Source organism: Micromys minutus (genome assembly GCF_963924665.1).
Source record: "Micromys minutus genome assembly, chromosome: 3".
In the NCBI taxonomy this organism is placed as follows: Eukaryota; Metazoa; Chordata; class Mammalia; order Rodentia; family Muridae; genus Micromys; species Micromys minutus.
This window is the reverse complement of record NC_137972.1, coordinates 68840641-68868574: the sequence shown is the minus strand read 5'-3', so window position 1 is coordinate 68868574 and position 27934 is coordinate 68840641. Positions and strand designations below refer to the sequence as shown.

Below are 27934 nucleotides of genomic sequence, written 5' to 3'. Positions count from 1 at the left end.
AAAATATGGGATGAGCTTTTCACATTCTTTTCCCAAAACAAACTGTCTGTGTGTGAAGAAGGGATTTAAAATCCCATGTTGGCATGAACATTCTCTGGGACCACCCCAAGATAACTCCAGATGGACAGGTGGAGTTTGGCTCATGTCTAGGAGAAGAAGAATATTTCATATGGGCATCATGGTATCATTTCTATAAGGTTTTCCTGGCCTCTATTATTATTTTCAGATTCTTGCCATTGCAGACAATGTTGAAGTCAGCATCGTTGCCTAGACCTGATTTGTGAAACTTTTGTGGTTATATTCTTAATGGGTGCTTATGATAGTTCAAGAGATAATTTGTTATTTGAATCATAAAATTTGTACCTGAAGGCTACCAGACTCTCAGAGCTCTGAGTTATTTACCTACCTTACCAATGTGCACATGCTGAGGGAAGGATCAGAGCATTTTACCTGGATATCCAAGCTCTCTAAGGTCAAAGTGAGGAGAGGCAGGCGGTGAAATCTACACCCTTTTCTATATTTACTTTCAGAATGAACAGTTCTCTCTTCAGGTGACAGAAATGGCCCAGAAATGTGTGAATTTCCCATTGTTCCTCTCCATTTCACCTCATTCCCCGTTTCTCTTTACTCTTAGCAAGGAAAGGATTCGAAGCAAGATAAACATGCCTGCTATGGGACCTGACACCGGCAGGAGAAAACTCAAGAGCACACATTTGAAAACTGCTTAGCACCAACTTTAAAAATACATATGGAGAATTTGTATACATAAAACACCCTCCTCCACCCCAGGTGAAAGGGCCATACTTCCCCTCTCACAGGCAGCTACTGCTTTTCTTTAGGAAAACTTGAGAGATTTTTCTAGAAGGATCTCTTATCTGAGCATTGACAACAGATTGTTTTGGACACTTCTTTTCTGTCACTGTAGAGGGGCTGTTCTGTGCTCTCCAGAATGTTCAATAGTATTTTGGGTTAGAAGTCTTGCCTCCAGAAATGGCCATGTTGAGGGTCACTGACATCTCTATATCTGGAGTTTCATTCCATAGGTACCCATGGTTAGCCATGGTCTGAAATAGAAACGGAAACTTTCGAAAATGCTCAAGTCCATGGGTTGTAAATTATGTCACCTTCTAAGTAACATGAAATCTTGATATCTCACTTCGTCCTGCTAGGGATATGACTCATTCCCCTGTCTAGTGTATCTATGCTGTATATGCTACCATCCTGTTCTCTACCTTGTATCTACACTGTATACACTACCCTCCTGTTAGCTACCTTGTATCTACACTGTATACACTACCCTCCTGTTAGCTACCTTGTATCTACACTGTATACACTACCCTCCTATTAGCTAGCTTGTATCTACACTGTATACATTACCCTCCTGTTAGCTACCTTGTATCTACACTGTATACACTACCCTCCTGTTAGCTACCTTGCACTTTTCTTGGTTATCAGGTTTGCTGTAACCATGCAACAGTGCTTGCATTCAGATAATCCTTATTTTAATGTAAATATGGCCTCAGCTAGCAAAAGTAGTGCTGCAAAGGAGGGATCAGAACACATGGAAGGGCGGGTTGACTCTGGAACTGTGTAGCAGTGTTTTGGGATGTGTGGGGCATGGTATATATAGAATTCAGAAATGAGCCACAGTTTTAGACATCCATTGAAGCCTTAGAATGTAACCCCTTTGGATGAAGGGGGGCCATTGTATGTATAAGACAGAGGAATAGTATTCTCTTGTGTGTTTGTACTAAAAATTGTTTACTTGCTCTCAATTTGATAGGTATTTGTTTCCTTTTTGAATCAGTTGGCTGTTATAACTAATTCTGTGCTGAATACAGGTAAGTCCTCGATGGAGAATACTCCTTGACAGGAAATGGCTAGGTCACAGGGATGCACACTTAACAGAGGGGCAAATGTTAGTCAGCTGGTCTTCTAAAAAGATTTTGCCAATTTTTACTCTCCTTAACAATATACAAGAATTCCTGCTCTTATAAACCCTTGCCAACTCAACGCCTTAAAAACAAAACAAAAAAGCAACAAAAAAACCCCAAAATAAACCCCTTTTCATCTTTCTTAGCCTGAAAGATAAAAACCATGATCTTCCAGTAACCTCAGTTCTACCACTGTGCTCTGGAGAGAAGCTGGAAAGAGGCCGTTCGAAATGCTTCTTCTCCGAGATCCAGAGGCCAGTATAGGACTCCAACAAAGGAGCTCTGATAGGGCTCTTCAGTCCCCTTTTCCTTCTGAGGGCTACATTCAACTTGCTTCCGTTGCTGAAATTGTAAACGATTCTCCAGGAGAGGACACAGCCCCTTCAAACAGTGTGCTTACGGTGCAGTACGTGCCAGAGCACGGGTGCTGGAAAGCCATTCACATTCCTGTAGGTGCGTGTACGATAAACATGTTATCATTTTCTGTGGCACTCGCCCCTCTTGGTGCTGAGAGGTGCTGTCTGCTTTCATCTGTGTGCTGAATTACAGATATACATGATCAAATGAAGCCAAGACAAGAATCAAGCCTCATAAAAAATCTTGCCTACAGCATGTACCAAGAAATGTTGATCTTGCCAAGACGGCAGGGGCTGAGCAAAGTCAGGAGTTGTGCAATTACCCAGCGGAGGTTGAGATTTCTGAGAAAAACAGGAACCTCGTTGAAAAATCTAAGCACAAGATGAAACCCATTCCTTTTTAGAGGCCATTTTGGTATTTCACTAACATGAACATTGAAAACCACACCTTTATGATCTCTAGGATTTATTTCCTTGGTAAAGCCTAGCCTGAAATAGGTTTTTCCATTCTTGGATTTTCTGAGTGGCTCATTTTGATTCTAGGTTAAACTGAGATTTTTAGTTAGACCAAAGTATTCTTCCACTGCCTGAACTTGAACATAGAGTTTTGTTTTGTTTTTATGCCAAGGATGTTTATTGAAAGCCTACTATGTACCAGATTGTAGAGTAAGCAGTAATCAGAAAGACCTCATGACCACTGGTTGGACTTCCCGTTAAAGAAAAGGGGATCAAGGAGAGGGTCTGGAGGGTGTGTGGTGGTCTCTAGCCCACCTGCAGGAACTCCTAGCCTCTGAAACTTAGCATAATTTAGTTAGAGCCCAACTGAAGGCTGTGATCTGATCTCTGGCTAGCCTCCCCATGCTGAAGAAGAGATTTCCCTGCCCTAAGTATCACAAGACACTAGGCACTGGAAAGCAGAGCCCCAGTCGGCCAGCAACAAATACCCACCACCTAGAAGGAAAGAATACCACACACCATGTAAGGCTACGCACGGATGACACTCTAGAGCAGCCTGACTCAGTAAGACCAATGTGAGGCAAGCTTTGTAGGACCGTGGGGTGCAGTAGTCACCGTTCCTGCAAGACGATGGGTTGGATTTGTCTGAAATGTTTGCAGGTTGCAAAGAATGTGAAACCTCTATTACCCAGGTTGAGGATTGGGTGGGAGTGAGAGTGGAGTCAGCCTTCAGGTCCTGGGAAGGTCAAAGATGCTATGGTTCCTTAGGACTTTCCTAACAGGAGTGCAAGGTTAGCATCAATGGTATGGACCACAATTCTGCCACTTACGGCTCACCTAGTGTAAGCATACAACCCACATTTGCTGATCCACTCTTGTGAGCTCTGTATTCTTTTGGACTGTCTGATAAGCAGGACCTCTTCTTGTGATACAAGCATTCTAATATGGGGAGAATTTTTCCCTCCTTGTTAATCACATTGTCTTTGGGTTTTGGGTGAGTTTGAACCCCCTCAAGACTCTAGGAGGTGAACTAGTGACCCAGATTTGGCCTATCGGACCATCCTGGTACCTTGGCTGTTATGACTGGTTCAGAGACATGTAACTGGATCAGGCTCAAGTGAAACTTTGCTAGTAAACAGATAAAGAAAAACTCTATTTTGAGAGAAATTGATAACTAGGAAATTCTAAGACCAGGGTAGCTGCAGAATCATTCATAAAGCATCCTTGCTCACGAGTGAGAGCAACACAGTGAGATGTAGAAGTGGGTGGAGAGAGGACATAAATGGAGGGCCCAATTCAGTCTCACCAGAATGGTGACACTGAATTATAGTGGTCTCCCTTTATCTAAAGACCCACATCGAGAGCCTCAACTTTAGATACTACCAAACCCTATATATAATATGTTCCCCCTTTCATACCTAGACATTCATGGCAAAATTTAATTTATGCATTAGGGAAAGCAAAGATTAAAAGTAGGGATATGGCAAGATGTGGGTGTGATAAGGTGCTTACTATGCCCGATGACCGATGTTCCATCTGTGGGCCCCACACGGAGGAAGAAGAGAACCAGCTCCCAGAAGTTCTTCTCTGACATCCACATTCATGGCAGTCATACATTCACATGCATGGGATAAGTAAATAATATAGAAAATGTAATGCAGGAAATAGCCAATAATAAAGTAGAACTATAATAATACAGTTTTTGAAAAGTTATGTGAATGAGATCTCTGACTATTTCAAAATATTCTAGTGTATATTTCCCCCCAGTGACCATCATTAACTGAAGGCACACATAGCAAATCTATGGTGAAGGAGGCAACCCTTGTACTCTCAAATCTTCAGGCAAACAAACCAGTACAGCTCTCTCTCTTTAATTTGGGGCATATGTTGGTTTGACTTGAGTTTCTTACAGCTAAAATAAATAAATAGCTGGCTAGCTAGTGGTCCAACAGACAGGTACCTCAAGTCTGTTTCGTGCAGTAAGGAAGCAGTTTGTATTAACCTGCTGGTACTATCTACTTTTTTCCTTTTCATTTTTCTGCATAAGTAATGGCATCTGGCTGCAGCCTTCTTATGGCTTTAAGCTTATCTCCCAACTGACCTTACATGCTTGTGATCATTCTGTACTTTGAACAGACTAACCTCGTTTCTGCCCAAACACTTCATCCTTGCTTCTGCTTGAATCACTCTTTGACTTTGGACATTCAGCTCAAATATCACTGCCTTGGAAAAGCCTTTCCCTGTACCCAAAGCTAAAGTATCAGCACAATTCCTCTCTCTGGATAGGGGAATTTTTCTGTCTTTATCATGGCCCTTACTGACATATTTTATGTATCTTCTATAATCTGCCTTCAATACTACAAGCTCCATGAGAACATGGTCCTGGCTGTATTTTCAGGGCATAGGACAGAGTTTGGCGTATATTAGAGTCTTTGTAGAAGCCCATGGAATTTATTTATGAGTAATCAAACATAAGGTTGTCATTGGGGTAGGAATGTGGAGCTCATTTCAGGACGTTACATGGATCACTCAGTGCTCAAAAATAACCTCAAGTAAGAATTTCTATTGCTTTATACATGAGAAAGCTGGGTTGAGAAACTGAGCAATTTACCCAGTGTAACACACCTGGGAAATTTTGTTAGGAATGTGACATAAACACATGACTATTTGATTCCAAATTCGCAGTTTTACCTTTTTGGTGACTCCCAGATTTGCTTCAAATCTCAACACCTTGCATTTCTAACAGATACAAGTTCCTGCTAGACTGTGAGTTGTCGTTTGAGAATAATTTGCAAATGTGTCATAGAGAGAATCTATCATTTTCTCTGGATGAGGGATCTTTGGGGACATCTAGACCCAGAGTGGGTCTGAGCGGACACCCTAGTAGACATAGCAGAGGTCTGTCGTGCTGAAATGCACTGTGAAAGAAATTACTGAGGTGGGACCAAAGGACATTGCCAGCCTCCAGGAGAAACAAGCGTGAGAAGAGCAGGAAGGCAAAGAGCCATCACGAGGGTTTCAGATGTAAGCAGCTGATGTGGGTGGGATACCGAGGTGTGTGCGTAACAGTCTCTCTTTGGAACGATGCAGAAAGTGAAAAGATAATAAACCCAAGGTTTGGAATGACAAAAGTTGTCATGTGAATCTATGGCTGGCTATTGGAGAGCACTGTAAAAGCCTGAATAAACTCTGTAGAGAAGAAAAAAAAAACTACAATTTAACAAAAATGACAACATATAATAGGGATTGAAAGACTTATTTGAAGTATGATCATGTAAAACACCCAGCTGTCAAAGATTTGAGTTTTTGTGTTTTTCAAGTTTATTGGATCTTTATGAAGACTTTCCCATGGAAGAATAGAAGCAGAGCCAAGGAAAGCTTTCATCCCCTCTGTGAGAGCCTGCATTCATCCTTTTCATCATCAGTCGTACAAGAATAAAAGCCCATGTGATATCAAAATAAGAAAAGTGAAAACAGCACCTTTAATGCTTGAAAAGCATTCTAACATCAGGCAACGTTAGAAATTAGTTACACATGTGAACGTGTCAGGTTCTGAAGTTTAAGAACAAGTACATGCAGACATGAAACCCCACTGCTTTGTGTTGGAAATGGAAGTATTTTTCCTGTTTTTTCCCCCTCTCCTCAGAACATTGGTCACCCCAAAATACTTACCAACATCTACCAGTAGTTTCAATATTGCTCAAATTGAAGTGAGACTTATTACTACATTATATTATAAAATTACTCCACATAACCAGGATATCAGTTCTTTTAACTCCAAAGATTATAACTAGGGAATTTGTAACCTATATAAAATACTAAAATAATATCTTGTTATTCCAAAATTATTTTACCTTACAAAAATTTTAGACAGACAAAATATTTCAAAATTGGCATAGTGATTCACTACATTCTTCCTTGAGTGCTGCCATTTTATTTAAAATATATGATTATCAAAACTAGGAGGTTAATTTTGATAAAAATTGATCATGTAAATATGAACTACAGAACTCAGTTAAATTTCACCAGTTTTCCATCTATATACCCTTTTAATACAGGAATCCAGCCTAAGGTCCCTTTTTGTATTTCATTGCCATTTCTCCTTGGCGTCCTCTGATCTGTTGGGATAGTTTTTCTCTTTTGCCCCAGCATGCTAACAGATCAAGTGTATCACCTGCTTAGTATCTACTGGTAGCTCCCACTGATGTTGCTGCAGAAGGCAGAGGACAGCATGTTCGGATACTGTAATACCTCACTCCCAACACTTCCGCTACTTCTTCGCCCTCCATCTGGAGGCTGCGGCACGCCAGCCATGGATCCTCTCTTGTGCCAGTGTTCAAGAGGCCCCCAAGAAGAACACTCTGAGCCGAAAGGCTCCTCAGCGTATAACAAGGGATTCATTTATTTGTATTCTCTGATAACTGTGAGTATATGAAGTAAACCATAGTCTTTTTTTAATGGGGTACCCTCTCTAGAGTGGGGGAGGCAGACAGACAGACACAAAGAAAGGCTGTGTTTCTACTCATGTATTAGCTTAGAGAAGGGACAAAATACAAAATGGTGCCCAACCAGAGATGGACCAGGTAGGAAAAGTCTACCCTCCAGATGGGGGAACAGGGTGATCTGCACAAAGCAGCTGTCGGGGGTTCAGAGTTGGGACAGTTAGGTCACAGGCAGGAAGAGGCTGACATAGTGATCAGAGATCCTGTTTCTTTTGCTTCCATATTAAGAGCTAAAGAGAGGGTCCCTTTGTATCCTATCAGGTTTTTAGATTCATTGTAGGCATGGCCTCCTCTAAGAAGCCTTCGATAATGACCTTCTTTCTGTAGCTACTCCTTGGCTGTGCTGTGTCACAGGAAGAAGTCCCTGTCAAGGTCACTGAGAAGCTGGACTATGTTTTAAGCTGGGTCATCGATATAACCTGGGCTGTTCCTCATTCAGGTCCAGTGCTGGAACAATGCTGAGCCCCTGTAGCCTGGCCACTGTGGCTTTAAGGAGGCCAGAGAGAGGAGGAGGAGGAAATATTGTTCCTCTGTCCTTCCCTTGGAGTCAGCAGCCCAGACATGCTGGGCATATGGTCCACACCGTGCTGAGTGCTGGGGCTTTGCTGGATACTGATTTGAGGTGCAGGGTTTTGAGATCCATAGAGGCTTCAACACCTTCCCCAAATACTTGACTATAAGTAAAAGTCGAGCGTGTTCTGGTAATATATTTTCCAGTAGCTGTCTCCTTTTCCTTCCTCTCCTTCCCTATCTCTTTTTATCCTCTGATCCCTCGTAATTCTTGGGGAATGACATTGTGATGCAGATGCTGAGAAAAAGGGTTCTCTCCAAAACTGTATGGTTTTCCCCTTGGTGGCACTGATGGCCAAGTTCTCTCTCTGCCTGGCTTCTAGGGCGACCCAAAGTTAGTCTGGAGTTGAGTCTCGTGTGTCCTGGGGGGGGGGGGCTGCATGCAGAGGGCAGGGATGGGAGAGCTTTGAGAGGGACAAGCATCTTCTAAAACAATTCGTCCTCCATGTCCTTTCCTCTCTCTCTGGGCGAGAAGCTGGCGAGGAATCTTCACTGTCCTTTACCCTTAGTTTTGATGGAACTGAATACAGCTGCTGCGGCTTCTGGTGGGTTAAAACTCATGCATTCTCGCATACCTTGCTGCTTTACACCAGTTTCAGTGGGTTTTCGAATCTTCCCTGCAGTCTGGCACAGTCCTTTTGCTTTCAAAGGGCTTAAGAGGCTAGGGGTTGGGGGGGGGGGGTAAGACAACAGCTCCCCGCCAACCCCCTCCACCAAACTCCCCAGAACGCAGCGAGGCTCTGGACTTATTTTCCAGTGTCTGGTATCTGGTATCTCTGTACTGCCTTTGTGTCAGACTCTCCCCAGCATATTGCCTTGTTGTCCTTGAGGGAGGAAGCCAGCGAGCCTCCAGCTTCCTTTGTAACTTCCCAGTTCCTCAGCACACAGCCTCTGCACGTCTGCTCTCCTACCCCAAAGACTTGTTTTAAAGTCCTACACACAGGACTGAGTTTCTCATCCCCGAATAAAAACACACTTTTGGGTTTGTGTCCATTGTACGGGCGCCTCTGAGTTTGGACACAAGCAATCCAGTTCTAAGGAACTCTACAGAGGTAGCCACTTTCGGGGTGAGGACCAGCAGAGACTCACCCCCCCAGAAGCCCTCTCTGGACAAAAACCAGTAACTTAACTAAACACAAGTGCTGTCTCGAGGACATCGTTTCTCCTTTAGGGAAATCAGTTCGCCAAGCTGTTAGGAATTCACATCCTCATTGCCCTTCTCTGACGCTGTGTGGCCCTGCCTGGTCAGCGTGGTTCTTAGTTTTCTGTTCTTATCTGTCAAATGGGAACAGAAAGTGAGGTGAATGCCATTGGGATGTGAGGATTAAGTGAGATAGTTTACCGCAAAGCCAGACTAGCTAGTTTTTTAATAGCCCAAATAGGCAGGTTGCCTCATTCTCAAGCTGTCTTTGCTTTCCAAGCCCCTGCTGGGATTGAGTGGCCAGGGACAGGGTCCAACTGCTGGCCCAGGGGGGTGACCCAGCAGCTGTCCAGGCTGAGACACAGGTGTGGCCCTGACCACAGTGAGGGCGTGGCGAGCCGAGGTCTGGGCAGGCCGAGCGAGCACGAGGGCGGGGAGCTGGCCTGGGTCCCGAGCACAGCACCGGGCGTCTGGGCCGTCCGGCTGTGTCGGGCCTCGGCTGTGGTCGCGGACCAAGCGCTGGGACCCGTCACGCGCCGCGTCACCGGAGCTGCTCCAGGAGGCGGCGGGGGCGCGACGCCCGCCGGCTCGCCACGCCCAGGCCCTCATCAAATGACCAGTATCCCTTCCAGGAGAACTCGGTTCTTCAGAGGGAAGCGCGCTCCAAGCTGCAGCCCCGGCGCCAAGCCGCCGTCATCTCCTTCCTGTGCCGGGTGATCTGTCGCCTCACCCACCCGGAAAAACATAGTCCGCCCCTCATGTCCCTATGGAACAGCGCTAGCCGTTCGGAAGGCGCGGCTCTCTCTGACTATTCCCCTGTCTCGTCCATGACAAACCCTTCAGGGCCCACCGAGATCAGAAATATACCCTAAAAGGAGAGCTCGAGAGAGAAGAAAGAGAGGAAGCCGAGAGGAAAGGAGAGGCGAGGCCGGCGGAGGGACACCAAGGCGTCCTCGCAGTGCGCACGCGCGCCGCGAAGAACGAGTTCCGGTCTGGCCGAGGCCTGACTCCTAAAAATAGCCCCGGTGTGGGGATCCGTGCGCGGATGTCCCGGCGAGTCCCGGGCTGAAGGAGGCGGCTCCGGGCGGCGCGGAGTGCTGTGGCGGGCCGGGCCGGGGCTGCGGCGTGTGCGCGCCCGCCGGCTGTACCGGAGACTCGGTGAGGGGCCTCGGGCGGCGGGGATGTGGCGGCGGCTGGGAAGGGGGGTCGAGCCGCGCTGGAGGGGGGGGCTCTGTAACCGGGAGGGGGAGAGCGGCGAGGCCGGGAAGGGGTGCCCGCGGGGCTCCGAGAGCCGGGGCGAGCCTGGGCGCGGGGCGGCGGAGCCCTCGGGAAAACGGAGGGGCGCGGCCCCGCGCGGTGGGGGCGGGGTGCCCCAGGGCGAGCCCGGGGGGCTGCGGGCGGGGCGGCCAGGGCCCGCCGGGGGCTGTCGTGAGCCGCCTCCCCGAGCGCGCCACCTGGGGGGGGGGCGCCGCACCGCCCCTCTCCTCCCCGAAAGTTGACGGAGTTCCCAGGGGGCCGCGGGAACCACTCGGTCCATTTCTTCAAGCGTCGCGAACCTCGGGGTCTCTCCGCTCGGTAGACAGCCAGTGCGGGGTGCGTCCGGCCCTGTGGTCACACTTAAAGTTCCCCCACTTCTGCTTCGGGAGGAAGGTTGGTTCGCTGGAGCGGGAGGTAGGGGTCTGAACACTCCCGCGGGGATGTCCCTGGTAGGGTGTTGTGTGTGTCTGGGGCTGGCCCGGGCGGTGGCCGGGTTCGAGCACCTGCGGGTGCGGGGAAAGGTCTTGGGAGTAGGGGGCTACTGAGGGGACCCGCTCCTTGCAATCGGGTCGATCTCGCCGCGCAGGGTGACATGGAAACTTTGCCTTTGGGTTCGATGTCATCTGTTTTGAGGATTAAAGATCAGTGATATTGCAGACAAGTTTGGGAAAGGTGAGCGTTTCTGAATTAGCATTTCCTCCCACTCCCGGGAAAGTGTAACTATCAGATTCTTGCTCGCTGGGATCTTAAATAGGTCCCTGAGCTCTGAAGCTCCTGTCAAGATCCAGAAGGAAACCGAGTGTAGACTGAATACACACACCATCGCGTTAACCTTTATGGTAGTTTACTGTGAAATTGCGACTTCAGAAATTGAAATTAGACCTACTGTGATGTGTTGACAACTGTATACATATTTTAAAACTAATACTGTATAACAGTTTTCAAGTTTGTAGTGCAGCGCACTGTGTTTCTCTTATGTCTTTCTTGTAACATCCATTACTGGATGACAGTGAGGTTCTCTAAAGCGGTAATTAGGTGTATATTACACAAGAGTACTTTCCCTTTAAGAATCCAGCTGCGTTGTTTTGGCAACTGCTAAGTAGTCTAGTTGTCAGTTTTTAAATCTATGTTACCTTGGCAGTACTTGGACAGTCTGAGGAAAAGGTAAACAAAGTAGTGTTGTTGTTGTTTTTTTTTTTTAACACACTAAAATGACATTTCTTTTCCTGTGAATTTAGGAAATGAGGCTGAAGTAACTGTTAGTGCTGTTACGACATTTGTATATACACTTTCGTCTTGTTTTTTGTATATTTTTGGAGAGTTCTGTTTTTTCCTGTAAATGGCAACTTTTAGAGAGACATGCTCCCTTAAAGATGATTTAAATTATAATAAACATTATACAAATGGGATGTTTACGGAGACACATCTGTATGTTGTATAAGACAATAAAATTAGTATTTGTTGTTGCTTCATTGTATTGGGATTACTTTAATTCTTGTTGCAAAAGTTGAGAGGATAATGTTAAAATCATGAAAGCACTTTGAAAAGCAAAAACTGGCCATTTGCATGCTATATAATTAATAATTCTTGTCACAAGGTTTCCAAAGATACTTATGTATTAAAACAGTCAGTGTTTGTGAAGAATGGTGACGTCTAAATTCAACTGTACTTACCCATTTCCTTCAGTTCATACTGTTGCTACATAAGATCATAGGCTTTTATGAAGGTAAACTTGCACTTAACTCATTCTATAAGATTTTAAATTGAAGAATTAGATAGTGATCAAAGAGATAGCTTTCTGAGGCTTAAAAATAATTGAATTATGTCTTGAGAAAAATTTAATTCTCTATATAGTTTTTATGTTTTTACAACAGGTAAATGACAAAAGGTTTTTTTTTTTTGTTTTTGTTTTATTTTTCTTTACATTGGTTTTGGTAAATGTAATTGGAAATGAAGTTTTTTAAATGTTGAGTTATTCTATTTTTTTCACTACAGCTTTATATTTGAAGGTGAAGTTTGCTAGTGTAGTTAAAACTTAGTAGATTGTCTTATGATTTAGGAGAGGTCCACAATCACATTTGCTTTGGGGAAGTAGCAAGCTTGTCAGTCTGTTCTGAAAACCCTCAGTTTTCCTCTCACATCTTTTAGTCTGGTAAGAAGAGGATTTTATTGTAACACTCAGTGATGAAATCACGGGTTTTCTGAGGCATTTAAATTTCAAACTTACATCACACTCCCCCTTTAAAGATAAGCTCAAGGTTCAGAGGAATGTTACAAAGTGTAGTGCTAAGCTTTTTAACACTGAAGGGGCAAGGAGAGTACTGCTTTGTGTCTTGAAAAAGATCACTAGTGCCTTTTCCCAAGACCAAAGACTTGTAAATGTGGTCTTTATAAATTGAAACATGATTTCTTTTCCAGTTTAAGTAGTTGAAGAAGAGTAAATAGGAAAATTGAATGTTTAAGATAGATAATCTCATGAAAGGATTCTGACTTGCAAACCTTGAAGAAAGGCTGTTTGATTTTTTTTTTAAAGTCATATCTTGATTAGATGCTAACTTTACTACTGACAAAATTAACGAAATAACATCAGTAAAATGGAAAAGAATTGTGCCACCTGTCCTGTGGAAATAGAATTTAAATGAGTTGAGTTCATAGCTCACCACATGAGCCTGGATGTACAAGAATGCACGGTACCCAGTCTCCTCCTCCTTTCCTGCTTCCATGGATCTTTTTCCGTGCCTTGTTTGTATGTAAGCTAGTGTGAGAATGCTCTGTGACACAAGGTCCCGGTCCAGGAGAATGCTCAGCTGTGTATTTTGATAAAACATCCCAGTTTCAGTGCTCAGATCATCCCTACAGCCTTCATTGCTCTTTAGCATTTGGAATCAGAAAAAAAGTATTTGTTCAACTTTTCTGAAATAAATATATTTGAAATTGCTTTTCATTAGTAATTAATCTGTAATTTTTTCATACTTCATTTGCCTGGTCTGTGAAGTTAAATGACTTCGTCTGTATTTATTTTATCTGTGTACCAATGATTAAGTGCACCCTGTACCAGTTTACTATAATTAAATAGCATAAGCTCATTTGTTAATTAGAAAGTATTACATTACAGCTTAGGATCTGTATTGGCATTAATTTAATAAATACTTTTATGTTAATTTTTATAGATTTTATCAATATTTGTATTAATTGAACCTAATTGATAAGTATCACATATAATTTTAATGTGGGGTGTCTTAATAGTAACTGAAGGTAAAATCACACGTATCTAAGCTGAAAACATTGGACTGTGTGTGGGGGATGGAATGCCATTATTTATATAGTGTTGTATGGTAGTAGGTAAGTTACTAACATTTCTTCTTTTTTTTTAAAATATTTATTCTTATTTTATGTATTTGCATATATGTTTGTATAAGCACCATATGCATGCCTGATAACTGTGGCAGAGAGCGCTTTCCTAACATAGGTGAAAATCAAACATTATTCACTTTGCTAGCAAATACCAGTCAAGGTGGCATATCTTTTCTTAAATGGATCAAACTTACATCACTAATGTGAGTCAGGTGCTCTGTACCACAGCCACATCCAGTTTTCAAAGCAAGCACATCTTTTAATGGCTGTTTCGAATTAATCTTAGTTTTATTTTTTAAGCAAAAATACAGACTTCGTGGATTTAAAAAAAATCCATAAAAGTTTTATGCTTTGACAAATGTTTTCAGTAATGGATGGTGAGTTTGTGTCATATGAGCTGGTCCTTTCCCCTTGTTGTTTAGTGACCAGCAGTGTGCATATGTGGTTTTGACTTGGGTTTTGCTTGAGTTATGATTCTTTGAGCAAAGAACTACTTTCTATTTGACCTGTTAAGATAACTTGTAATGTGGGCTTACTGGAAACAAGTAACTCTAGCTGGCATTGCATAATGCTGTATTTGCCTGTCTTACCTTTGGTCTTTACTCCCAGAAGTTATCTACTATGTAAGATTAGAATGTATTTCTAAAATTCAGACCAATATGCCAGTTCTCTTTTTTGGTTGCATATGTATGTATACCACATGTATCCTCAGGTTGAAGAGGGTGTTGGATCCTCTGGAATTGATGTTAAGGATGGTTGTAGACCACCATGGGGATGCTGAGAATAGGAACAGGTCTTCCCTGCAAGAGCAGTAAGTACATTGAATATCAGAGCTATCTCTCCACCTGTATGCCAGTTGCTTTAAAACCAAAAACAGAAACAAAAACGTTGGAGGTGTGTGAAAGTTCGGTTGAGGGGCTGTAAGGCAAGGCTAAGAGATTGGCCTCTAAAATCAGAGTGTTAAGTGAAAATAAGCAGTCTACTTACGTATACTTTGAGAAGTTCTCTATATGTTTGAGGCTCATTCATTGTGTAAAGTATCAATCATAACATGGACTCCATAGTTTTGAGAGGATTCAGTAAGATGTGTGAGTACAGTAGACTGCCTGATTTTACAGCGTGCAGCGATTTACCCTGCACTGATATTCGTTTGCTATTGTGGCTGCAGTTGTTAGTCAATGGCTTAACCAATAAGATCCTTCCATTTCAGACTTTGCAGATACACCTCATTAACCTTTGGTTTCTCTGCTTTAGCCTAGACCAGTGTGCTCTTCACTGAAATAGCTATGTGTTTTCAAGGTGATGACTCCTACTTTTTAACTTTCTAGCTTAGAATTCTCCTGAGCTTGCTGTCTACTTAGACATCCATTTAGAATCACAAACATAATATAGCTGAAATAGAGCCAGATTTTCCTCTCCCTCATTCCTTATTCCTTTTTAATCTCTTCCTCCTTCCTCTTTCTCCTCCTTATCTCTTCCTCCTTTCTTCTCCCATCTTGTATTTCTGTTGGTCTTCCCTACCTCAGTACATTATTTCATCAAGCCAGAAATCTAATATTCTTGTTTCATTCTCAAACCTGATTCACCCACCCTCAAGACCTGTTCGTCACGATTTATCTTCAGCACATCTTTTAGTTTCTATTGCTTCTTTATTCTAAATTGCTGTTTTTTATGTAATTTACTTCAGTAGCCTCCCGTGAATTCTCCCACTACCTTCATTCCTGCTCCTTCATTTTTGAGACAAACCTAGGCTGGTCTTGAACTTGTCATGTAGCTGAGGATGACATTGAGTTCCTGATCCTCCAGCTTTCATCCCTCAAGTGCTTGGAACTCAAGGCAGGAATTTGGAGGCAGGAACTGAAGTAGAAGCCATGGAGGAATGCTGCTTACTGGCTTGCTCAGCCTGCTTTTTAGACATGGTTTTACTATGTAACAGCCCTGGGTCTCCTGGAGCTCTATCTGTAGATCAGGCTGCCCTCGAACTTAAATAGATTCTCCTGCCTGTTTCCTGAGTGCTGGGATAAAAGCATGTGCCACCACTGCCTGGCCCAGCCTTCTTTCCTTTTTAAAAATGTCTGTCTGTCTGTCTGTCTATCTATCTATCTGAGGTATGAATGCTTTGTGTGCATGTATACCTGCATGCCAGGAGAGGGTATTAGATCTCTTTATAGATGATCGTGAGTTACCATGTGGTTGCTGGGAATTGAACTCAGGACCTCTAAAGAACAGCCAGTGCTCTTAACTGCTGAGCCATCTCACCAGCCAGCACCTACCTGCTTTCTAATACAACAGTGGAACTCTTGACATTGGAACTCTTGTCCACGAGTGGCACCACCTGAAGTAGGATGGGCCCTCCTACATTAACCATTAATCAAGAAAATACTTTACAGGTTTGCGCATAGGACAATCTGATGGAGACATTTTTCTTAGCTGAAATTTGTTTCAGTGTCAGATTGACTTACCCCCCCTGAAAAAATATCCAACAAGGACACTTATACATGGATTATTTCCTTTAAAACACTTTTAAATTTGTGTAGTTTGATTTGTTTAGTTATCTCCATATTTGTGGTCTTTCTCCATCATCTGACTATGAGCTCCACAAAGGCAGATGGTCTTGTCAGTCATTAACAGTACACTGCCTGCACTTGGAAGATGTTGACTTTTGGAATGAACGTTTCTGTATCTTTGTTAACGTTTTTTTTTTTTTCCCTCCAGTGATTGAAAAGCTCCCTTGCTCATAGACTAACTGAACTACTTATCCTTTAAGTACTAGCTCAAATGTTATCTCGTCTGTGATTCCGGTTTTAATCTCTCTTGATGAGTTTTCTCTCCTGTTCTTGTATGCTTTTCAAAGTCCTGGATACATATATTACTTGCAGATTAAATTTCAGTTTTGGGGTATTGTAACTCATTCTACTCTCTTCTGTTAGATCAGGAACCAGGTCACTTATGGTCTGTATCCACCATCCTATTGATAAGAAGTGAATTCTGAGGAAGTGATGAAGTGGAATTTGGTTGCTTTAATCAACTGAAATAACCAACAACCTATTTTCTCAATTCAGATTAAAAATTTTTTCTTTATAGATCATAAACCCTAACATGCATTTTCTATAATAATTAGCATATTTTCACCAGCAGTATAAAGGAATTTGAGAACTCTTGGAGATTAGTGGCATTTCCTGAGTAAGTTTGCCTTCTCCTAGGGTGATAGTAGCCCTGCTACCCAAAGGCTGTATTTATTTCTCTTTTGAAATGAATCTCCCCCCCCCCCCCCCCGGGATAAGGCATACTTGATCATGATGTATGATTGTTTTTTCTTTCTTTTTCATAATTTTTATTAGATACTCTCTATTTACATTTGAGATGTTATCCCTTTCCCCTCCCCCTTCATTTGCCTTCACAAAGGTGCACTTTCTCCTAATCACCTTCTCCACTCCATTGCCTTGGCATTCCCCTACATTGGGAAAACATGCCCTCCCTGGGCCAAAAGCCTCTTCTCACATTGATGCCAGACACTGCTGCCTTCAGCTACATATGCAACTGGATCAATGAGTCTCTCAATGTGTGCCCAAAGGTTGGTGTTTTAGTCCATGGGAGTTCTGGAGGGTTTGGTTGGTTGATAATGTTGTTCTTCCCTTGAGGTTGCAACCTCTTTCAGCTCCTTAGGTCCTTTCTTTAACACCCTCATTGGGGTCCCCTTCAGTCTGATCGTTAGCTGCTAGCATGCTCAGCTGTATCTATATGACTCTAAGATAGTCCCAAAGGAGGCATCTCTGTCTGGTTTCTGCCAGTAAGTACTTTTTGAAATGAATCTTATTGTTCTTTACTAATAAACATTCTTCCTGCTCCCATTCCTTTCATTTTATCCAGCTAATTCCACATGCTGTTTCTGAAAGGCTCCAGTTTAACACAGCATTCAAGAAATGTAGTGTCAGTTCACCTATATTGTTAAGGAAAAATTTGAAACTTATGGCCAATTGTAGGAACCTACCCATCATTTGTAATAGTGAACATCATTCACATGATGAACAGTTGACTTAGAAGTGGGCTGTTGGAAATTGGGTACTACTTTAGCATACTGTTTTGATACTGAAGATCACTTGTTAATTTGGATAGATTTAATTTGATGACATTAATTATGAAAGGGAACAAAGGGAACAGTAGTTAAGGTTATTATTTTTTTTCTTTCAGATATGCTTACTTCCCCAAATGTAAAATTTTAGTATTGACAGAAGACTTAAAAAATGATTTTGGAAAGCATTTCAGCTCTGAGAAAGTAAAAGAGTGACAGACACATCTCCTATGTTGATAAGGCGTCAACATTTACCATATTTGATTGGTTACTTTCTTTTTCGTCACTCTCTGTGTTTGCAAAGTGACCACAGATTCTAGAAACATTATTACTTTATTTACAGTTCTAAGCTCCCTAATTACATCTTCGGGTGAGTTCCAGGGAATGTATGTTTGTTTGGTTAAGATGAGAAATGCAGCTAAGACCAAATGTACAGGTGCCTGTATAGTATTGGCCAGAACTATACATCGCTAACAATGAAATCACGTAAGAAACATGCCATTAGCATGCACTGTTCTGTGATGTCTGGAACCTGGCGCTCCTTTTCCTCTTCTCTCTTTTTGCCCTCCCTCTTTTTTCTTCTTTCCATTTTTATTGAGTTGTTTGAGAGTAAGTTATGCACCTTGTGACCCTTTCCTCCTAAATGCTTCATCTAGTTAGTACCTCTTAATAACTGGACACATCCTTCCATAAGCTCTAAAGGTGACTGTAAGTAATTTAATCTTGATATTATTATTTGATATAATTCATATTGAAATAGTCTCCAGTTGTGCCATTAATATTTTTTAATAACTTTTTTCCTGATGTATTGCATGTAGTTGTCTATAACTCTTGCATTGTTTAAATCTGAAACAGTTCTTCAACCGTTTTTGGTCTTTCCTTAACAGCAGTATTAAAGAGGTACGACGACCTTTGTTTTGGTAGGCTTGTCTGTCAGTTAAGATTTGTTCTTTTGCATCTTGGGAATTACATTCAGATAATGGCCTTCTGGCATAATCTCATGATAAGTGATGACACGTGCTTCTAGAGGTAGTTTGATGCCAGACTGATGATGCTGATGCTGTTTTCTTGGATTGTTCAGTGGAAATTTTACCTGCCAGTTTTTTCCATTATAAAAGATGCCACCAGCTCCTCGTTGTTGTTGAAGCATGTGTTTCAGTTTACCCCCAAATGTTCAGTTAATGGTTGTGTTCCTTAATGATTCTTGCTTGAGTCAGTACACAAATACTGATTGCAAATGGTATTTTTCTACTCCTCCCCTTTTAAAAACATTATTCAGTAGGTATTCCTTTCTGTTGTAAAGGGATTTTATTTCTTAGCTGTTTTGTTGATACCAACCAATATGAATTCATGGGTTCTTCTTTTAATCACATGGGTTCTCTATTATTGTTCTTAACTCATTTTGGAAAATGTTTCAAACTAATCCTCATTTGGTCAGTGTTAACTCTTAGGCTTAACTCATTGTTTTGATGTGTTCTGTTTTATTTATTTTTTGATTGCTTCCTTATTTTGTAGAACAATAAGATAGTCTGGGCTAATCTTAGGATTTTTTTGCTGCTACTTTAGAATGCCATAACATGATTATTTTTATTAAAAAATTATCTTGTGCGTATGAGTGTTTCGCCTGCATGTTTATCTTTGTATCGCTTGAGTGCCTGGTGCCCAGAGGCCAGAAAAGAACCTTGGATTCCCTGGAACTGGACTTACAGATAACTGTACCAGGGCCTTTGATAGAGCAGCCAGTGAAGAGCCTCTCTTCAGCAGCACCTCTCCTCCCTCCCTTTAAGTATAAAGAAACCAAGATTTGGGCAGTAGATAGTTTGGAATTGTATTGTTTTAGGGCCTCTTTAATTTGTCAAGCCAAGGAATGTTAGGTTTATATTGGTAGATTGTAATTTGTCTTTACATTCCCAAAACTTGGGAGAAGAAAGTCCTCCCTCCATCAAATTTAGGGGCATGCGCATACCAGGCCTGCTGTCACTAAAGCTAAATATCCAGTCTTTTTAAATGTTAGCAATCTCAGGCAGTGCATGAGTCTTTGCACTTGATTCTTCAGTGGTTGTCCTTGTTTTCCAAATTGTGTTTTGAGCTTCTTGAGAGTAGGAATCCTATTTTACAAGTCTTTTTATGCTCAATGAGTGTATTTTATAATTCTTTGAACATGGTAGTTAGCCATGTGTTTATAAAATATAATATTCTAATGATTCAGGGTTGTCTCTTTTCTCAAAATTAATTCTCTGATGTTTGTTGTATTTTTTAACTGATTAATTAATAGGAGATTTATTTATGCAAGAACAGAGCCATTCTTGCCAAGCTTAGTTGGAGAGGTTAAATGTTCGGTTTGATTTTCCTTCCTGGTTAAGTCTTTCCTTTCTGTCCCTGTCTGTTTGGAAAACATAATACCAGAAGATGAGGGGCCCAAATGCCGCCACAACTCCTAAAAGTGAGTTCTTGGGAGTGGGTCTGAAATTAGGATAAATATTTGCTGATCTTGCATAGGTCCAATGAATCAAGGCAGGATCGTCGATGTGCGTTTGGTGTTTGGGGTTGTTGTACTGAAGCAGATACTCCCATTTAAGCCGGGCACTTATGCTCAAGTACTTGACCTGCACCTTTCGGGTCTCTGGAGACATGTCATACTAAGCGGGGTCGAGGGTACAGGGGAGAGTGGTCAGAGGTGCAGGCTTATACTTGGAACCCGACATCTTGGCTCCTGTTATGTTTTAATTTTGTGGAATCTGTTCTTTTAAGTGAGTTGCTAATTTATGTATTTGGTTTTAAACTTTATTAAACGGTAAACTAAAATTTTCGCTTTTAAATATCTGATTGTGATTAAAATATGTAATCAGTGAACATCAATACATAATTTTGACATTGGTGCTTTATAATGTTTTGTTATTTACCAAATGGTAATTTTTGTGGGTGTCATTTTAATTATAAAATGAGGTGACATTTAAAACTATTAATTTTTTTACATGTGGTATACCTAATTAACATTTTAATGGAAGTAAAATTAAGTGATATAATGTTTGGGGCAAGGAATATTTGCTCTTGAGTTAGGAATCATAAAGATAGATTTTTTTTTTCCATCTACTTTGTTACTTTGGTATTCAGTACCTTATTTGTTTCATTGGGTGAAGTGCTTGGGAAGACATGGGAACAAGGCTTAGCTTTCATAGTCAGCTTGACAGTGTTGGAGATAATGTGTTTGTAATCTACTTTGGCTGCTTGATTTTGATATGTTTAATACATGCAGTGTGGAATGCTGTAAAAACACATACAAAGAGCAGTTAGTTAAGTTTCAGTAAAGCCTGGAATATTTAGCCTCAAGAAATTGATAAGTGAATTGAAGCCTAATTGATAACCTTCAGTGCAACTCCTGCTCCTAAGGCTACGGGAACATCTAAGAAGAGTAGGCAGCAAGTTTGTAAGAGTCCAAGGACCAGGAATTCTCTGTGTCTTTGTGTCTCCAAGAAGTATCAGTAAGGTAAACCTGTGATACCTTAACAACATGGCTGTCTAAACAAGACTCAAAGAAGTACAGAACCAATAGACATGCTTAACATGGAAGGGGGAAATTTCACAAGGCCCCACTCATTGTGAATGTTTTAAGTAAATAAAGATAGACAATCTTTCACGAAAAACAAAACAAAAAAAATGGGGCAGAAGCTCAGATTGCTTTAAAGAAACAAAGTGGAAGTGGAAGAGAGGACATGTACAAATAGTAGTAGAAGACAAGGTTAGATAAGAAACAGATATGGAAAACTTTGTTAAGTAAGGTATTGTATTTTTTTCCAACAAAAATGAAAACATCTTAAGCTTGAAGAAATTAGTCAAAAGGGTGATGCTTGTGGGATTGGTCTAGAGCTCTGTGGCAGTATGTGTAGCTCTAGATATGATTCCCAGCATTGTTTGGCTCCATGTTGGGTGCCAGATGTTGCCTGTGCCCTGGACAGCTCTCCACCAGACCCTACCTGTCCTTGGGGGTTGGGATCGAGTTGGCGCAGAGTCAACAACACAGACTCCAGGAGCAGGTGAGAAATGCTTCAGCAAGCTCATCTGAGCACTGCTGCAAACTCCTTTAGTACCCTCCACCCATGCCCCATTGGTTCCAAGAAAGCATCTCTTCTAAACTGCAGTTTCTGATTGGCTGGCATTATTTACACCAGCAATTCTTGCTCTTTCAGGCAGTCCCCAGTTAGGTCCTCCTGCAGGAATGCTGGTGTCATAGGCAGTCCTCAATTAGGTCCTCCTGCAGGAGATGCTCTTGCAGCTGCACAGCCCCAGTATTTACCTAAAAGCAGCCCCATTGTTCTGCTACAGAGCATGAAGGTGATGGTGACATGAAGTAATGGCTTTCTATCAGGAGGTGTGTTTTGTATCTGGAGTATATGATGTCAGTGTCTCATTACTGATGTTAATCTGTGTCCTTAATTAAGGAGGTGTCTGCTATCTTCTCTGTTAAGTCAGAGTTTTTCCTCTTTATAATTGATATATATCTTCAGGGAGTTGTTTTTGTTTTTATTTTTTATTTTTGATCTGCTAATTTCCAGTATCTCTTTATAAACTCTCATTCATTTATTTTACCACATATCAGCAGAACTTACAGCAATATTTACCACTGTAGATTTACCTAATGGTGGTTTTGTAGTTTTTTTGACCCTTAGCAATTTATTAATTGACAATCTTCTATAATGAAGAGGTGTTCCTTTTCCTTCACTTCCATGTTGATTAATTTTTATCAGTAGAGATTCAAAGATGTCCATTTTATTTTGTAGGTCATAACTGATGTTACTATAGATCATGTTGCTCAGATTGTTCTGGTTTGACCACTAGAAAGCTACTCCCTTGCTCCTGTGTCCTTCTGACATACCCCCTATCCTTTTTGAGCCTTTCTTACAAGAAACTCCAGGTTCATCATTTCTGCCTGTCTGTTCATCTGTCTATTCATCCACATATACATGTATACATACATATATACATCTCCCCATCTCAACCCTAGAATCATCTTTTCTAGAGAGCTTTGACTTCTTTTTGTAGAAGATGGCATTAACCTAGATCATGCCAAACAGTGGTGGCGTGTACCCAATAGGCAGAAACGGGCGGTTTACAGAGGACAGTCAGGACTGTTACATAGAGAAACCCTGCCTCAAAAAGAAAAACAAAACACAATAAAACAAAAAAGATGTGCGGTGAACTGTTGTATCTCTGTTGAGTTAGAGATATCTTGCTGTTGGTGCTACATTTCTGTAATGATTTGTATCTCTCTCCTGTTTGCTTTATTTCTTTGTATTCTATCTATTTTATCTCAGCTGTTACCTTTATTTCTTTGTATTTTATCTATTCGTTTTAAATTTTAGAGTTCAAATAGGATGGCTTGCTTACATATTTCAATTCTCTTTTAAGTAATGGTTTAATTATTCTTTCCTTCTCTGAGGTGGTTGTTTTGGGCTGAGAAGGCATTCCCCATTTAATATATATCAATTTCTCTTTTCTCTTTTCTTCTGGACTTTACAATTTTTTGTTTTAAGGGATATACAATGCTCATAGGATAATGATTTTCTCTACTGTCAGTGTGGACTGTTTTGTTACTTTTAAGTAATTAGAATTTTGTGTGTGTGCTTTAATGGTTAAAGAATCTCAGCTTTATGATTCTCTTTTTCTTTTACAACCATACATTTCCCATTTTCTATTTTGTTTTTTATACAACTGACAGTGATATTCCCAGTACATTTTTGACCTGCCCCTCTGGGGGCTGTCTCAGTTTCCTTTTACATGGCACCTAGATTTCTTAAGTTACTCCTATTTCTTCCTAACACCAGGATTTTGGAATTCTTCCTTCTGTGTTTTAATCTACCCAGACACTCTTACAATACTCAAAGATTTGGAGTGGCTTTTGTGATTTTGATGTTCTTTCAGAATGGCCCTCTGGCTCCTTTGCTAGCCTCTTTTCTATAAAGCATTGTATTGGAGTCCAGTGTGCAGCAGCTCCAGAAATCAAGTGTAAGGTTTTGGTTCTGTACCCTTCATTCACAGATGTATGTACAGCATTCACTGCAATCCCAGTGCTCTGGAAACTGAGGTAGATGGATTGCTTCGTAGTATTTACCATGTTACTCTTACACGTGCGTTGTTAAATTTATCTCTAAATATGGTTTTGAGCCCAAATAAAACAAAACATTTTTTAAACTGGAAAGATGGCTTGAAGGGATAAGAGTGTACATTGTTTTCAGTCCAAGTTTGGGTTCTCCGCACCCGTACTGGTGGCTTACAGCCACTGGTAATCTCCCCTCCAGTGGTCTCTGATCACTTCACTTTCTTGCACAAACCTATAGGCAAACACATACATATAATTAAGAATAAGTAAATCTTAAACAATTTTATATGTACATAAGTAATAAATGTAAATAATACAAAATTTTAAAAAGTTAAATTTGTATTTGACGTTATTAGTATATAGAAATGTAGTTAATTTAGGGCTTATGTCCTACTCTTACAAGACTCACCTTTTAGTTTTAGCCACTTTATTATACTCTTTGAGTATTTTCTGTATATGTTGTTAAGTGTATAGAGAAGATATTTTATAGTCTGGGTGTGTTTTCCTTGCACTATTGCAGTGGTTAGGACACTGACAAAATGGTGACTAGAAAGGTCAAGTGAGCATTACTCCTTTTTTGCTAATCTTAAAGAGGGTGGTCGTAGGTGTTCTGTACATGCCCTTTCTGGACTGAAGAAGTTACTATTAAATCCCTAGTTGCTAAGATTTCCACTCCTCCCTTTATGAGTGGGTGTTTCATTGTGAATACATAGTTTTCAATACATTTATTAAAATTAAATGAATGGATAGTTTTCCTAGAATGTATTGAACCAACCTGGTTTTCTTGAGATGAACCTCAGTTGTATTCTGTTCCTTTTTCATATATTTGGCTTGATAATTTTTAGAGAACCTTTGCATATGTACACACTAGTTATATTAGCATATAGATTCTTTTTCTTGTGTCCCTTTGCTTCATTTTCATAGGACAGTATTTATGTTGGTCTTCAATAGATATAAAGAGCCATTTTCTTTAATTTTTTTTCTTCCTAAAAGAGATTGTATAATGCTGACATGAAATCTGTAGGCATAAATGTTTTATAGACTACTTTTAGTAAGGGTTAACCTCTCCTCTAGCCCACCACCCAGTAGAGGTAGTGGAAGAGTGGACCTGTTCAGCAACAGTTCTTTGGGGACAAGCTCCATCTTCTCTCTCAGCAGTTCATACCCATAGCAACATCAAATACCACTCAGCAGCTGTGGTCCAGACCTCTAGACTGGCAGCACCAGGCAGGAATCAGCAGCTGTACTTCAATCCTGATGGAAATGCAGGGCTTGGCAACCAGCTTGAGAGAGGCCACTGAAGTGACAGACTGCTGCAGGAACCTCACAGACATTTCTTGGGCGAGTTTCTCTCAATCTTGCATCACAAGTTGAACTCAACAACATTTAAGTGTCCTTAGTGAAGAATAGGGAGGCGGAACAAACCAAACCAGTGCTCAGCACTCATTTCCTACTATCTGTGGGGTCATATTTATACTCCTTCATCACGGTTCCTTTCATGTGTTTGCTATATCAAAACATTCATCTGTGTCTGCTTCAGGAAAACATCTTTTTACCTGTTTGCTTTAGTAAGACATCCTTTCACCTATGTACCCCAGGAAAACATCATTTGACATAACTAATTTTCCAAAAAGCTAAAAGTTTCAACTTCAGAAATCTTTCGATGTTTAGAGAATTCACTATTGAATTTACTGGGCCCATTTGGATCTGGAATTTTCTCTGTGCCTTTTGATTATGATTTTAATTTTTTTATTAGACTTGGGGTTAATATATAGTTTGTTGTTTGCTGTGATAATCTGTATGTTTCAAGGAATTTTCTATGCTTCATTTAAGTTGTCAAATTTACTGGCACCACGTTGTCCTTAATGTTTGAAATTTGCAGCAATATGCTTTTTCAAAAAAGTTAATAGTTTGTTTCTTCTTTTTCTTATATTTTTGGTTGTGAGCCTAGCCTTTAACGTCTGAGCCATCTCTCCATTCTCTTTCTTCTTTTTCTTAACAAGTCTAGCTAGGAGTTCTCAGAAACTTTGTTTTAGTGATTTGACATGTATTTCTTTATGTACATATGTTTTTATGTACTAGGTTTTCACTGTTATTTCCTTAGTTCTAAGTATAACACATTGTTTGTCTTATAACTTTGTTCTTAAACACTCATGGGAGGAGGTACAGGATCAAGTGGAAGAGCAGGGATTGAAGAGGGGATCATTCAGGGGCTGCCTCACTGGGGGAATCCACCTCATGTGCAGCCACAGGGCCCAAGCACTATAGCTGATGCTGGGAGGTGCTTGCTGGCAGGAACCATATAGGGGTGCCTCCTCAGGGGCTCTGCCAGAGTCATGCAGTTGAACATGCTTGCAGCAAATCATCAGACTGAGCATAGGGACCCCAGTGAGAGTGCTGGGGTTGGGGGGCCATGAAGGAGCTGAAGAGGGTTGCAGCCTCATGGGAAGAACAACATTGTAGACCAATCAAATCCTCCACAGCTCCCATGGAGCCTATATTGTTGCAGTTTTCTGTTGGGCCTTTTCTGAGCATCTTCTCTGGAATTTCAGTTTTTCCCTCTAATAGTACTTTCTTCCCTGTTTTCTTATTAAGGATTTTCCATTACCCTACTGCATTTCATCCTTATCTTTTTTTAAATTGGAAATTCTCTGTATTTACATTTTAAATGTTGTCCCTTTCCCACATTCCCATCCCCCCTCCCCCTCCCATTGCCTCCATGAAGGTGCTCCCTCTCCCAACCACCCTCTCCTACCTCAGCACCTTGGCGTTCTCCTACACTGGGAAAACATGCCTTCTCTGAACCAAAGGCTTCTCCTCCCATTGATTTCAGAAAATGCTTCCCTCTGCTGCATATGCTCCTGGGGCCGTGGGTCTCTCCATGTGAACTCATTGATTAGTGTTTTAGTCCCTGGGAGCTGTGGTAGGTTTGGTTAGTTAATAATTTTGTTCTTCCCATGGGGTTGTAGACCCTTTCAGCTCCTTCAAGTCCTTTCTCTAGCTCCCTTAATTGGGGTCCTCGTGTTCAGTCTGATGGTTAGCTGCAAGCATCCTCCTCTGTATCAATCTAGCTCTGGTAGAGCCTTTGAGGAGGCATCCATATCAGGTTCCTGCCATAAGCACTACTTGGCATCAGCAATAGTGCTTGTGTTTAATGGCTGCATATGGGGTGGATCCCCAGGTGAGGCAGTCTCTGGGTGATCTTTTCCAATCCCAGCTCCTTATCTATCTTATGTTAAGTTCTTTTCCACTAGGACACAGTTCTTTGAGGTGAGAAATAAAGGTAGGGATTTATCCCTAGCTCTTGGAAATATGTGGAATATATTTAGTCTAAGTAAATCTATTCTTAACTGTGTGCCAGACATTGACTTAACTACTGAAGATATAAAAATGAGTTGTGTGCAAGCTCTTTAAGCTTGCATGTACAGTATAATCAGAGAGGTTTGTACTTGCAGAACTGTAGTGCTTTTGCTCATGTAAAGTGATAATTGTAAGGATTCCTGGGGTTGGCCTGGCTGATGGTGTCATTGAGCTGAACATTTAAGAAGGTCATTTCCTCGAAGTGGAAAGTGTGTAAAGTTATAGAGCTTAATAGTTTAGGCAATATATGTAGTCTTAGTTAAGGACAATGTAAATAAATGGATTGTAGACGGGGATAGGGCTAGCAACTACAGACCTGCAGGTATTTTATTCTCAGCTATATGACCTAATTGAGGTCCTGCCACAGATAGGGCTCAGGTAGATATTTTATAACTGTCTGCAATACTAAGTTAAAATTTGAAGTTAGTTTCTGAGAGTGTGTTTCATTATAGATCATTATAAAAGAATTATAAAAACTTGATTTTTAATAATTGCCTTTCGGAAATTACTTTAGAAATATGACCAAAACATGAGAAATAATGGTTTTCTATAAAATTGAGCAAATACATATATGTGTGTGTGTGTGTGTGTGTATGTATACACACACACACACACACACACACACACACACACATACCATACTGTATTAAATTTCTACTTAATCAGTTACTTACCATGAAGGAATCTGTCAAACCATTATGTTCACTGTGACACACAAAGCAAATACTAAAGATAACTGTTTAGATGGAGGCCCATAAAAGTGACACTCTAAATTACTGAATCAAATTTGAGGTATTTATTTATTTTTTATATTTTAATACAATTAGGTAAAAAG

General features: G+C 41.0%; 1 protein-coding gene and 1 pseudogene across 7 annotated transcripts in view; one reads left to right on the top strand and one right to left on the bottom strand.

The window, feature by feature from the left end:
• Positions 1-9987: 9987 nt before the first annotated feature.
• MEF2A (myocyte enhancer factor 2A) overlaps positions 9988-27934 on the top strand; it is a 117828-nt gene continuing 99881 nt past the window's right edge. For 5 of the 6 annotated variants that reach the window (XM_080914115.1, XM_080914112.1, XM_080914116.1 and 2 more), the window contains exon 1: positions 10011-10117. The gene's annotated coding sequence lies outside the window, so the exon portion shown is untranslated. Of the gene's footprint in view, positions 10118-27934 lie in introns of all 6 variants that reach the window. The other variant, XM_080914113.1, reaches the window with a different exon arrangement.
• LOC308418509 (NADH dehydrogenase [ubiquinone] 1 beta subcomplex subunit 4-like) lies at positions 19925-20347 on the bottom strand (annotated as a pseudogene). Its single transcript has one exon. The product of its transcript is annotated as an NADH dehydrogenase [ubiquinone] 1 beta subcomplex subunit 4-like (transcript).